The 14,273-nt window shown below is 42.9% G+C and overlaps 1 long non-coding RNA gene across 1 annotated transcript; it reads left to right on the top strand.

The window, feature by feature from the left end:
- The first annotated feature begins 13,760 nt into the window (after positions 1-13,760).
- LOC123411617 lies at positions 13,761-14,273 on the top strand. Its single transcript, XR_006613293.1, has 2 exons — positions 13,761-13,887; positions 14,050-14,273. It is a non-coding gene; the product is annotated as an uncharacterized LOC123411617 (long non-coding RNA).

The raw sequence follows: 14,273 nt of genomic DNA, 5'->3' as shown, positions 1-14,273 counted from the left end.
TTATCGTTTGAACCTCAGTGCCAAGGATTCATATAATCTCGTATGTCATTCCCTTTGTCCTTTGGTATGTTACTTGCCCGAGATTTGATCGTTAGTATCCGCATACCTATTTCAATCTCGTTTACCGGCAAGTCTCTTTACTCGTTTCGTAATACAAGATCCCGCAACTTACACTAAGTCACATTGCTTGCAAGGCTTGTGTGTGATGTTGTATTACCGAGTGGGCCCCGAGATACCTCTCCGTCATACGGAGTGACAAATCCCAGTGTTGATCCATACTAACTCAATGGACACCTTCGGAGATACCTGTAGAGCATCTTTATAGCCACCCAGTTACGTTGTGACGTTTGATACACACAAAGTATTCCTCCGGTGTCAGTGAGTTATATGATCTCATGGTCATAGGGATAAATACTTGACACGCAGAAAACAGTAGCAACAAAATGACACGATCAATATGCTACGTCTATTAGTTTGGGTCTAGTCCATCACATGATTCTCCCAATGATGTGATCCAATTATCAAGCAACAACACCTTGTACATAGTCAGAAGACCCTCACTATCCTTGATCAACTGGCTAGCCAACTAGAGGCTTGCTAGGGACAGTGTTTTTTCTATGTATCCACACATGTATCTAAGTCTTCATTCAATAAAATTATAGCATGGATAATAAATGATTATCTTGATACAGGAATTATAATAATAACTTATTTATCATTGCCTCTAGGGCATAACTCCAACAGTCTCCCACTTGCACTAGAGTCAATAATCTAGCCCTCACATCACCATGCGAATTACATTGTAATAAATCTAACACCCATACAGTTCTGGTGTTGATCATGCTTTGTCCATGGAAGAGGTTTAGTCAGGGGTCTGCTACATTCAGATCCGTGTGCACTTTGCATATATTAACGTCCTAACCTTCGACGTAGTCGCGGATGAGGTTGAAGCGTCGTTCTATGTGTGTGGTCTTCTTGTGAAATCGTGGTTCCTTTGCTCAGGCAATGGCACCCGTGTTGTCACAGAACAAGGTTATTGGATTCAGTGCGCTCGACACCACTCCAAGATCCGTCATGAACTGTTTCATCCAGACACCCTCCTTAGCTGCCTCCGAGGCAGCCATGTACTCCGCTTCACATGTAGAATCAGCTACGATGCTTTTCTTGGAACTGCACCAGCTTACCGCACCCCCATTAAGAATAAATATGTATCTGGTCTGCGACCTAGAGTCATCCGGATCTGTGTCAAAGCTTGCATCGATGTAACCTTTTATGGCGAGCTCTTCGTCACCTCCATACACGAGAAACATCTCCTTAGTCCTTTTTAGGTACTTCAGGATATTCTTGACCGCCGTCCAGTGATCCACTCCTGGATTACTCTAGAACCTGCCTGCCATACTTATGGCCATGCTAACGTCCGGTCTAGTGCACAGCATTGCATACATGATAGAACCTATGGCTGAAGCATAGGGGACGGTGCTCATATGCTTTCTATCTTTATCAGTTGTTGGGCACTGAGTCCTACTCAATCTCGTACCTTGTAAAACTGGCAAGAACCCCTTCTTGGACTGTTCCATTTTGAACCTCTTCAAAACTTTATCAAGGTATGTACTTTGTGAAAGTCCTATCAGGCGTTTCGATCTATGCATATAGATCTTAATGCCTAGAATGTAAGCAGCTTCTCCTAGGTCCTTCATAGAGAAACTTTTATTCAAGTAATCCTTTATGCTCTCCAAAAACTCCATGTTGTTTCCAATCAGCAATATGTCATCCACATATAATATTAGAAATGCCACAGAGCTCCCAGTCACTTTCTTGTAAATACACGATTCTCCAACCACTTGTATAAACCCAAATGCTTTGATCACCTCATCAAAGCGTTTATTCCAACTCCGAGATGCTTGCACCAGCCCATAAATGGATCGCTGGATCTTGCACACTTTGTTAGCATTTTTAGGATCGAAAAAACCTTCGTGTTGCATCATATACAACTCTTCCTTAAGGAAACCGTTAAGGAACGCCGTTTTGACATCCATCTGCCAGATTTCATAATCGAAAAATGAAGCTATTGCTAACATGATTCTGACGGACTTAAGCATCGCCACGGGTGAGACCGTCTCATCGTAGTCAACTCCTTGAACTTGTGAAAAACCCTTTGCCACAAGTCGAGATTTATAAACGGTCACATTACCGTCAGCGTCCGTCTTCTTCTTAAAGATCCATTTGTTCTGAATAGCCTTGCGGCCCTCAGGTAGTTCTTCCAAAGTCCACACTTTGTTTTCATACATGGATCCTATCTCGGACTTCATGGCCTCCAGCCATTTGTTCGAATCTGGGCCCACCATTGCCTCTTCATAATTCGCTGGCTCATTGTTGTCTAACAACATAATTGATAAGACGGGATTACCGTACCACTCTGGAGTAGTATGCGGTCTCGTCGACCTGTGAGGTCTGATAGGAACTTGATCTGGAGTTTCAAGATCATCATCATTAACTTCCTCCTCAACCGGCTTTGCAATGACAGGGGTTTCCCCTTGCCCTGCGCCACCATCCAGAGGGATGAGAGGTTCGACAACCTCATCAAGTTCTATCTTCCTCCCACTCAATTCTCTCGAGAGAAACTCTTTCTCGAGAAAAGCTCCATTCTTAGCAACAAACACTTTGCCCTCGGATATGAGATAGAAGGTATACCCAACTGTCTCTTTCGGGTAACCTATGAAGACGAACTTTTCCGCTTTGGATTCCAGCTTTTCAGGCTGAAGCTTTTTGACATAAGCATCAAATCCCCAAACTTTAAGAAACGACAACTTTGGTCTTTTGCCATACCACATTTCGTATGGTGTCGTCTCAACGGATTTTGATGGTGCCCTATTTAAAGTGAATGTAGATGTTTCTAATGCATAACCCCAAAACGATAACGACAAATCGGTAAGAGACATCATAGATCGCACCATCTCTAATAAAGTACGATTACGACGTTCGGACACACCATTATGCCGTGGTGTTCCAGGCGGTGTCAACTGTGAAACAATTACACATTGTCTTAAGTGAGCACCAAACTCGAAACTCAGATATTCACCCCCACGATCAGACCGTAGGAATTTGATCTTCTTGTTATGATGATTTTCAACTTCACTCTGAAATTGCTTGAACTTTTCAAATGTTTCAGACTTGTTCTTTATCAAGTAGACATAACCATATCTACTCAAATCGTCAGTGAAGGTGAGAAAATAACGATATCCGCCGCGTGCCTCCACGCTCATCGGACCACACACATCGGTATGTATGATTTCCAACAAGTCACTTGCACGCTCCATTGTTCCAGAGAACCGAGTTTTAGTCATCTTGCCCATGAGGCATGGTTCGCATGTGTCAAGTGAATCAAAGTCAAGTGACTCCAAAAGTCCATCGGCATGGAGTGTCTTCATGCGCTTTACACCAATATGACCTAAGCGGCACTGCCACAAAAACATGGCGCTATCATTGTTAACTCTAACTCTTTTGGTCTCAATGTTATGTATATGTGTATTATCACTATCAAGATTCAATATGAACAATCCTCTCACATTGGGTGCATGACCATAAAAGATATTACTCATAGAAATAGAACAACCATTATTCTCTGAATTAAACGAGTAACCGTCTCGCAATAAACAAGATCCAGATATAATGTTCATGCTTAACACATGCACTAAATAACAATTATTTAAGTTCATAACTAATCCTGATGGTAACTGAAGTGAAACTGTGCCGACAGCGATTGCATCAACCTTGGAACCATTTCCCACGCGCATCGTCACTTCATCCTTGGCCAGCCTTCGCTTATTCCGCAGTTGCTATTTCGAGTTGCAAATATGAGCAACAGAACCGACATCAAATACCCAGGCACTACTACGAGAGCTGGTTAAGTACACATCAATAACATGTATATCAAATATAGCTGATTTTTCTTTGGCCGCCTTCTTATGAGCCAGATACTTGGGGCATTTGCGCTTCCAGTGACCCATACCCTTGCAATAATAGTACTCTGTTTCAGGCCTAGGTCCAGCTTTGGGTTTCTTCATCAGATTGGCAACAGGCTTGCCGCTCTTCTTTGAATTACCCTTCTTTCCTTTGCCATTTCTCTTGAAACTAGTGGTCTTATTCACCATCAACACTTGATGCTCTTTACGGAGTTCTGACTCTGTGACTTTCAGCATCGCGAACAACTCGCCGGGTGACTTGTTCATCCCTTGCATGTTGTAGTTCAACACAAAGCCCTTATGGCTTGGCGGCAGTGATTGAAGAATTCTATCAGTGATAGCTTCTTGCGGGAGTTCAATCCCCAGCTCAGCTAGACGGTTTGAGTACCCAGACATTTTGAGCACATGTTCACTGACAGACGAATTCTCCTCCATTTTGCAAGCATAGAATTTATCGGAGGTCTCATACCTCTCGATCCGGGCGTTCTTCTGAAAGATAAACTTCAACTCCTGGAACATCTCATATGCTCCATGACGCTCAAAGCGACGTTGAAGTCCCGACTCTAAGCCATACAAGACTGCACATTGAACTACTGAGTAGTCCTCCTTACGTGTCAACCAAGTGTTCTTAACATCTTGGTCAGCCGTAGCGGGTGGTTCATCTCCTAGCGCAGCATTAAGGACATAATCCTTCTTCCCAGCTTGCAGGAGCAACTTAATATTACGAGCCCAGTCTACAAAGTTGCTTCCATCATCTTTCAACTTAGCTTTCTCTAGGAATGTATTAAAATTCAGGGTGACTCTCGCATGAGCCATGATCTACAACACAAATATATTCAAAGTGGACTTAGACTATGTTCAAGATAATTAGAGTTTAACATAATCAAATTACTTGCTAAACTCCCACTCAAAAAGTACATCTCTCTAGTCATTTCAGTGGTTCATGATCCAATTCCAGTAGCTCAAGTCCGATCATCACGTGAGTTGAGGATAGTTTTAGTGGTAAGCATCCCTGTGCTAATCATATCAATTATATGATTCATGATCGACCTTTTGGTCTCATGTGTTCCGAGGCCATGTCTGGTTTAACCCGAGTGTTCCGCGTGTGCAACTGTTTTGCACCCGTTGTATGTGAACGTTGAGTCTATCACACCCGATCATCACGTGGTGTCTCGAAACGACGAACTGTAGCAACGGTGCACAGTCGGGGAGAACACAATTTCGTCTTGAAATTTTAGTGAGAGATTACCTCATAATGCTACCGTCGTTCTAAGCAAAATAAGGTGCAAGAAAGGATTAACATCACATGCAATTCATAAGTGACATGATATGGCCATCATCACGTGCTTCTTGATCTCCATCACCAAAGCACCGACACGATCTTCTTTGTCACCGGCGCCACACCATGATCTCCATCAACGTGTCGCCATCGGGGTTGTCGTGCTACTCATGCTATTACTACTAAAGCTACATCCTAGCAATATAACTAACGCATCTACGAGCACAAACGTTAGTTTAAAGACAACCCTATGGATCCTGCCGGTTGCCGTACCATCGATGTGTAAGTCGATATTTACTATTACAACATGATCATCTCATACATCCAATATATCACATCACATCATTGGCCATATCACATCACAAGCATACCCTCCAAAAACAAGTTAGACGTCCTCTAATTGTTATTGCATGTTTTACGTGGTGACCATGGGTATCTAGTAGGATCGCATCTTACTTACGCCAACACCACAACGGAGATATATGAATTGATATTTAACCTCATCCAAGGACCTCCTCGGTCAAATCCGATTCAACTAAAGTTGGAGAAACCGACACTCGCCGGTCATCTTTGAGCAACGGAGTTGCTCGTAGCGATGAAACTAGTCTCTCGTAAGCATACGAGTAATGTCGGTCTGAGCCGCTTCGATCCAACAATACCGCGGAATCAAGAAAAGACTAACGAGGGCAGCAAATTGCACATCACCGCCCACAAAAACTTTTGTGTTCAACTCGAGAAGACATCTACGCATGAACCTAGCTCATGATGCCACTGTTGGGGAACATCGCATGGGAAACAAAAAATTTCCTATGCGCACGAAGACCTATCATGGTGATGTTCATCTACGAGGGGGATTTCAGATCTACATACCCTTGTAGATCGCACAGCAGAAGCGTTAATAAACGCATTTGATGTAGTGGAACGTCCTCACGTCCCTCGATCCTCCCCGCGAACCGTCCCACGAACCGTCCCGCGATCCGTCCCACGATCCGCTCCGATCTAGTGCCGAACGGACGACACCTCCGCGTTCAGCACACGTACAGCTCGACGATGATCTCGGCCTTCTTGATCCAGCAAGAGAGACAGAGAGGTAGATGAGTTCTCCGGCAGCGTGACGACGCTCCGGAGGTTGGTGGTGATCTAATCTCAGCAGGGCTCCGCCCGAGCTCCGCAGAAACGCGATCTAGAGGAAAAACCATGGAGGTATGTGGTCGGGCTGCCGTGGAAAAGTTGTCTCAAATCAGCCCTAAAACCTCCGTATATATAGGTGGGAGGGGAGGGGCCTTGCCTTGGGGCTCAAGGAGCCCCAAGGGGTTTGGCCGAAGGGGGGGAGGAGAAGTCCTCCTCCAATCCTAGTCCAACGAGGATTGGAAGGTGGAGTCCTTCCCTTCCTTCACACTTCCCCTTTTTTTCCTCTTTGATTTCTTATCTCCCTGCGCACGGGCCTCTCTGGCTTGCCCACCAGCCCACTAAGGGCTGGTGCGGCACCCCTAAGGCCTATGGGCTTCCCCAGGGTGGGCTGCCCCCCCCCCCCCCCCGGTGAACATCCGGAACCCATTCGTCATTCCCGGTACATTCCCGGTAATTCTGAAAACCTTCTGGTAATCAAATGAGGTCATCCTATATATCAATCTTCGTCTCCGGACCATTCCGGAAACCCTCGTGACGTTCGTGATCTCATCCGGGACTCCGAACAGCATTCGGTAACCAACCATATAACTCAAATACGCATAAAACAACATCGAACCTTAAGTGTACAGACCCTGCGGGTTCGAGAACTATGTAGACATGACCCGAGGGACTCCTCGGTCAATATCCAATAGCGGGACCTAAATGCCCATATTGGATCCTACATATTCTACGAAGATCTTATCGTTTGAACCTCAGTGCCAAGGATTCATATAATCCCGTATGTCATTCCTTTTGTCGTTCGGTATGTTACTTGCCCGAGATTCGATCGTCAGTATCCGCATACCTATTTCAATCTCGTTTAACGGCAAGTCTCTTTACTCGTTCCGTAATACAAGATCCCGCAACTTACACTAAGTCACATTGCTTGCAAGGCTTGTGTGTGATGTTGTATTACCGAGTGTGCCCCGAGATACCTCTCCGTCATACGGAGTGACGAATCTCAGTCTTGATCCATACTAACTCAACGGACACCTTCGGAGATACCTGTAGAGCATATTTATAGCCACCCAGTTACGTTGTGACGTTTGATACACACAAAGTATTCCTCCGGTGTCAGTGAGTTATATGATCTCATGGTCATAGGAATAAATACTTGACACGCTGAAAACAGTAGCAACAAAATGACACGATCAACATGCTACGTCCATTAGTTTGGGTCTAGTCCATCACATGATTCTCCCAATGATGTGATCCAGTTATCAAGCAACAACACCTTGTACATAGTCAGAAGACCCTGACTATCCTTGATCAACTGGCTAGCCAACTAGAGGCTTGCTAGGGACAGTGTTTTGTCTATGTATCCACACATGTATCTAAGTCTTCATTCAATACAATTATAGCATGGATAATAAACGATTATCTTGATACAGGAATTATAATAATAACTTACTTATCATTGCCTCTAGGGCATAATTCCAACATATATCTCCCCAACAAGCAAATCACACTTCATCTTGACACGAGGAATAGGGCATTCGAAGCTCCCAATAAGAATCGATGAAGTTTTTCCGATAGCATTGATGCAATGTACTTGATATCGTTTCTTCGGAAAGTCACTGTATGCTCATTACCGTTGACATGGAAAGTGACATTGCCTTTGTTGCAATCTATAACAGCCCCTGCAGTGTTTAAAAAGGGTCTTCTGAGGATGACAGCCATGGCATCGCCCTCGGGAATATCCAAGATAACAGAGTCTGTTAAGATGGTGGTGTTAGCAACCACAACAGGCACATCCTCGCAAATGTCGACAGGGAAAGCGGTTGATTTGTCGGCCATTTGCAGAGAGATTTCAGTGGGTGTCAACTTATCTAGTTCAAGTCTATGATAAAGAGAGAGAGGCATAACACTAACACTGGCTCCAAGGTCACATAAGGCAGTTCTTATGTAGTTTCCTTTAATGGAGCAAGGTATAGTGGGCACTCCGGGATCACCAAGTTTCTTAGGAGTTCCACCTTTGAAAGTGTAATTGGCGAGCATGGTGGAGATCTCAAGATCTGGTATCTTTCGTTTATTAGTCACGATATCTTTCATGTACTTGGCATACGGAGACATTTTGAGCATATCAATTAACCGCATGTGCAGAAAGACGGGTCTTATCATTTCAATAAAGCGCTCAAAATCCTCATCATCCTTTTTCTTGGATGGCTTAGGAGGAAATGGCATAGGTCTCTGAACCCATGGCTCCCTTTCGTTACCATGCTTCCTAGCAGTGAAGTCATTCTTATCGTATCTCTTAGGTTGTGGGTTATCAGGATTAACCGTAGGTTCAATCTCCACATCCTTATCATTGCTAGGTTTAGCATTATTATGAACATCGCTGTCCATATTGTCACCACGTTCATGTTCATCACCAGATTGTGTTTCTGCATCAGACGCAGAAATATCATTTGGTTCTTCAGGTGTGACAGTATTCGGTGAACTGACATGTAGGTTTCTATCATCCTTCTTCTTCTTAGGATGACTGGGTGTATCAGCATTAATTCCTTGAGAATCTTGATCAATTCTCTTAGGATGGCCTTCAGGATACAAAGGTTCCTGAGTCATTTTGCCTCCTCTAGTAATGACTTTGACAGAGTTGTCATTTAATTCATTGAGCAAGTCATTCTGAGTTTTAAGTACTTGTTCTACCTGAGTAGTAATCATAGAGGCATGTTTACTCAGAAGCTTCAGATCATTGACATTTCTGTCCACACAAGCACTTAAATGACTAAGCATACGAGTACTTTGTTCCAATTGTCTGCTAACATAATCATTGAAACTCTGTTGTTTAGCAACAAAGTTGTCAAATTCATCAAAGCATAAGCTAGCAGGTTTGTCAAAAGGAATATCACTCTCATCAAACCTACGCAGAGAATTCACCTCTACTACTTGTATCGGGTTATCGAGACCATGGATCTCTTCGATAGGTGGTAGATTTTTTGACATCTTCAGATCTAATGCCTTTCTCTTGCATAGATTTCTTGGCTTCTTGCATATCTTCGGGACTGAGGAATAGAATACCTCTTTTCTTAGGAGTTGGCTTAGCAGGTTGTTCGGGAATAGTCCAAGCATTATCGTTGATCAAGATGTTATTCAGTAGGATCTCAGCTTGTTCTGCAGTTCGTTCCCTAAAAACACAACCGGCACAACTATCTAGGTGGTCTCTAGAAGCATCGGTAAGTCCGTTATAGAAGATATCAAGTATCTCGTTCTTCTTAAGAGGGTGATCAGGCAAAGCATTATGTAGCTGGATGAGCCTCCCCCAAGCTTGTGGGAGACTCTCTTTTTTGAGTTGAGCAAAGTTGTATATTTCCTGCAAGGCAGCTTGCTTCTTATGGGCAGGGAAATATTTCTCACAGAAGTAATAGACCATATCCTGGGGACTACTCACACATCCAGGAGAAAAAGAAGTGAACCAGGCTTTAGCGTCATCCTTTAGAGAGAAAGGAAACAACTTAAGGATATAGTAGTAGCGGATCTTCTCCTCACTAGTGAAAAGGGTGGCTATATCGTGTAGTTTGGTAAGATGGGCTACGACCGTCTCAGACTCATAACTATGGAAAGGATCAGATTCAACTAGAGAGATTATCTCAGGGTCGACAGAGAATTCATAATCCTTATCGAAGATAAAGATAGGTGCAGTGGTAAACTTCGGGTCGTATTTCATCCTAGCTTTCAGAGATTTTTTCCTTCCACTTGAGAAGTAATTTCTCAGCGTCATAGGCATCCTTACACACAAGAAAATCCTCAGCTATCTCTCCCTCCATAACATAACCCTCAGGTATATCAGGAAATTCATATCTAGGAGATCTAGACCTGGCACGAGCATTGGCAGTAACTCTAGCAATATGAGCATCAAGGAATACCCCTAGTGGCATATCAGGCAAATTAGTATCTCTAGCAGTATCAAGCATAGCATGATCAGGCAAAATAGCATCTCTAGCATCATCAGGCAAAGCAGTATCAGGCATAGCATCACTAGCAGTATCATGCATAGCATCTCTAGCAGTATCAGGCATAGCATCTCTAGCAGTATCAGGCATAGCATCATCAAGCATAGTAGCATCATAAGCATCATCAAGCACATGCGACATATCAAGATTTCTAGCAGGAGGTGGTGTCGCAAACTTACTCATAACTGAAGGTGAATCAAGTGGAGAGCTAGATGGCAGTTCCTTACCTCCCCTCGTAGTTGAGGGCAAGACTTTGGTTTTTGGATCTTTCAAATTCTTCATAGTGATCAGCAGATATAAATCTCAAGTGACTCAGAGAATATAGCAATCCCTTCCCCAGCAACGGCGCCAGAAAAATTCTGTTGACGTGCAACTATTCCTGACTTGATGCCTCCATGGCAACGGAGCCAGAAAAGAGCTGCTCCCAATTGCTCAACGATTAGAAATTGTCTTGCAATAGCCCACCAGCACGTGGGATCGAGGCAATTTTCGAGGGTAGAGTATTCAACCCAAATTTGTTGGTTCGCGCGACGGGAAGTGAAAGAATATTCTCAAGTATTAGCAGCTGAATGCGTCAAATTCAACCACACCTGAAAGATTAGTGTCTGCAAGCAAAGTGTCAACATCAAAGTAGTATGATAACAACGGTGCCAGAAATGATCTGTTGACGAGGGAGACTATTCCTAACTGTTGTATCAATGGCGCCAGTCAGTTGCCCGTGGACGGGAAATATTCTTTCCAGACAACGGTGACAGAAAAAGTATTGTAGCAGGTAGCAGCAATGTAACGAGTCACAGCAGTGGCAAGGAACAGCAGTAGTGACAACAGTAGCAAGTAGCAGCAGAGCAAAGCAAGTAACAGCAGCAGCAAGTAACAGTAGCAGCAACAATAGTAACAGCAGCAGAGCAAAACAAGTAACAGCAGCAGCAATAGTAGTAACAGCAGCAGAGCAAAACAAGTAACAACAGCAGTGGGACAAACTCGTAGGCAATGGGTCGGTGATTTGTCGGATGATATTCATCATGCAACAGTTATAACACGGAGAGATATGTGGCTAGCTCCCGTTCGTCAATGTGATGTAGGCATGCATTCCGTGTGTCGTCATACGTGCTTAGGGAAAAGAACTTGCATGACATCTATTGTCCATCCCTCCCATGGCAGCGGGGTCCAAAAGGATACTACGGGATATTAAGGTTCTCCTTTTAATAAAGAACCGGACCAACGCATTAGCACTTGGTGAACACATGAACTCCTCAAACTATGGTCATCACCGGGAGTGGTTCCGGTTATTGTCACTCCGGGGTTGCTGGATCATAACACATAGTAGGTAACTACAACTTGCAAGATCGGATCTAAAACACACATATATTGGTGACAACATAATAATTTTAGATCTGAAATCATGGCACTCGGGCCCTAGTGACAAGCATTAAGCATGGCAAAGTAGTAGCAACATCAATCTCAGAACATAGTGGATACTAGGGATCAATCCCCGTCAAAACTAACTCGATTACATGATAGATCTCATCCTACTCATCACCACCCAGTGAGCCTACGAATAGATTACTCACGAACTATGAAGAGCTTCATGGAATTGGAGAGGGAAGATGGTTGATGATGACGATGGCGACGATTTCCTTGATTGGGAGCCCAAAACGGACTCCAGATCTGCCCTCCAGATGAAGAACGGGATGTGGCGTCGCCTCCGTGTCGCAAACGCGATGAAATCTTCTGTTCTGATTTTTTTTTGGGACGAAAGGGAATAAATAAAGCTGAGTTTGGGGGCGGCAGAGCCACGTGGGCCCCACAAGCTTGGTTGCCACGGCCTGGGGGGTGGCCGCGGCAACAGGGCTTGTGGCCCACTGGCCCGTCCCCTTCGGTGGATCTTTGCGCATGTATTTTTCATATTTTCCAGAAATATTCTCCGTAAATTTTCAGGACGTTCCGAGAACTTTCATTTCTGCACAAAAACAACACCATGGCAATTCTACTGAAAACAGCATCAGTCCGGGTTAGTTCCATTCAGATCATGCAAATTAGAGTCCAAAACAAGGGCAAAAGACTTTGGAAAAGTAGATACGATGGAGACGTATCAGCGACGTCTAGGGTTGATGGTATTTATATAAGAGCTCTCCCTATGCTTCCTCCCTTGATATGGCTTCTCTCCTTTGATCCAATGGCTCTAGATGATCTCAATATTTTCCCAAATAATTCCTTGAAGCCCAAGTTTTGGGAATAAACGGGGCTGAAATTCAGGAAGAATCCCCTTAGGAATGTCAATTTTTGGAGTTGTGTGCACTTAAAATGACCGCCCAAATGACCACTCATGGTTGCATGAAAGGTTTTCTTTCAATCCGTCCCACCTTGGTTAATCGGTCGTAATTTCTTCTTACAAACTTGGAATGTGACGTTCTTGTGCTCCTTGGATTAGTATGAACGGTGTCGATGCATTATAGGTATTAGATCATGATTTGGAATAATATGTAAAAATCTCTTTTTACGACATGCGAAATGGCTAAGTTTGGCCCCTGGTTGTCCACTGTTTGAACTCCTTTCATCGTGCTAAGTACTTGGTAAGTCAAACTAACTAAGAATAAATAAGATGCAATGCTCACATTGCAACGGATAAAAACTGGAAATCATGCATATGGACATGTCATTGGCTCGGGAACATGATAAGACTTGAGTGCAAACAATGAGCTCTAAAGATGCGTAAAATATGGAGCCATGAGTGCCTTCCTATAAGCTCCTTGTGGATTCGACACTTTACTAATCACAAAAGTGCTACTACAGCCATGTGCACTTGCACGCCATCATTAATTTCTCATGAAACACATTTTTATACATGTAAAAACTAATGCATTCCTTTGAAACAAAAATCATTTATACAAAATATATGGTATTAATTATTCACAAATAATGCATTCCTCATGTGCCAAGTGTTATTGATAAAATACATATCATATTGTCCCATTTAATCATTGATGTGACAGCTAAAATAGTTGTATCGAAAATATTGTACTTATTTTATTCTACCCCACATTGATATACAAAATATTGAATTAATGTAGATAGTTAATCCATTTACTCCCTAAAGATATTATCGGTACATAGGACACCGTATTTACGTATCAAAATTAATGCATTTAATTGATACTGTAAGATTTTCTACAAATTCTATTGTATAATTGTTGACAACCAATGTATTTGACATTTGCCAAGTGCTATTAATGCACTATATATTATATTGCCCCATTTAATTACTGATTTGGTGGATAAAATTTTTATATAGAAGATACCGAATTTTATTTTCCAATAATACTCAGAACAAAAACGCATCAATAGGCACCTATATAAACACCCTCATTGTAAACTTTGCAACATACCGCATATTAATATAGCAATTGCGCATAGAAATCACTTGTTAGCCTCACCAAATGGCAGCCTTCAAGAATATTTTTGGTCCCTTGTTTTTGGTGGCTCTCATCGTTGTTGTTGTCTCCCATGCCATGCGAACAATGAGGTTATGTCATATAGATTCCTTTGTGAATTCTCAAAATACAACTTTGTGAGCAATATGTAATGTTCAACACCCCATAAAATTATTTAATATTTAGTTATGAACACAAGGCGAAAAAATTATATACCATCTATAGGACTAACGAAGTGTGTTGATTTTGTGCAGATACATGAAGATGCACTACCACTACCTGCAAGTTGTTATAATATGAAGCTTCCTAAATGCACTAAGGAGACATGCTACAAGTTTTGCTTACTCCCTGGAGGCTACTGCGCTGGTGTTGATGAGTGTTGCTGCCCTATCAGCTAAACATCAGTCAACCATTGAGATGAAAGTTTTGGGTTGTCATCTTTAACCTATGAATAAAATAGCTTGCCATTTTCTCTTCA

The sequence above is a fragment of the Hordeum vulgare genome, chromosome 1H, assembly GCF_904849725.1.
Source record: "Hordeum vulgare subsp. vulgare chromosome 1H, MorexV3_pseudomolecules_assembly, whole genome shotgun sequence".
In the NCBI taxonomy this organism is placed as follows: domain Eukaryota; kingdom Viridiplantae; phylum Streptophyta; class Magnoliopsida; order Poales; family Poaceae; genus Hordeum; species Hordeum vulgare.
Note: the sequence above shows the minus strand (reverse complement) of the source record. Positions and strands in the feature narration are given on the sequence as shown.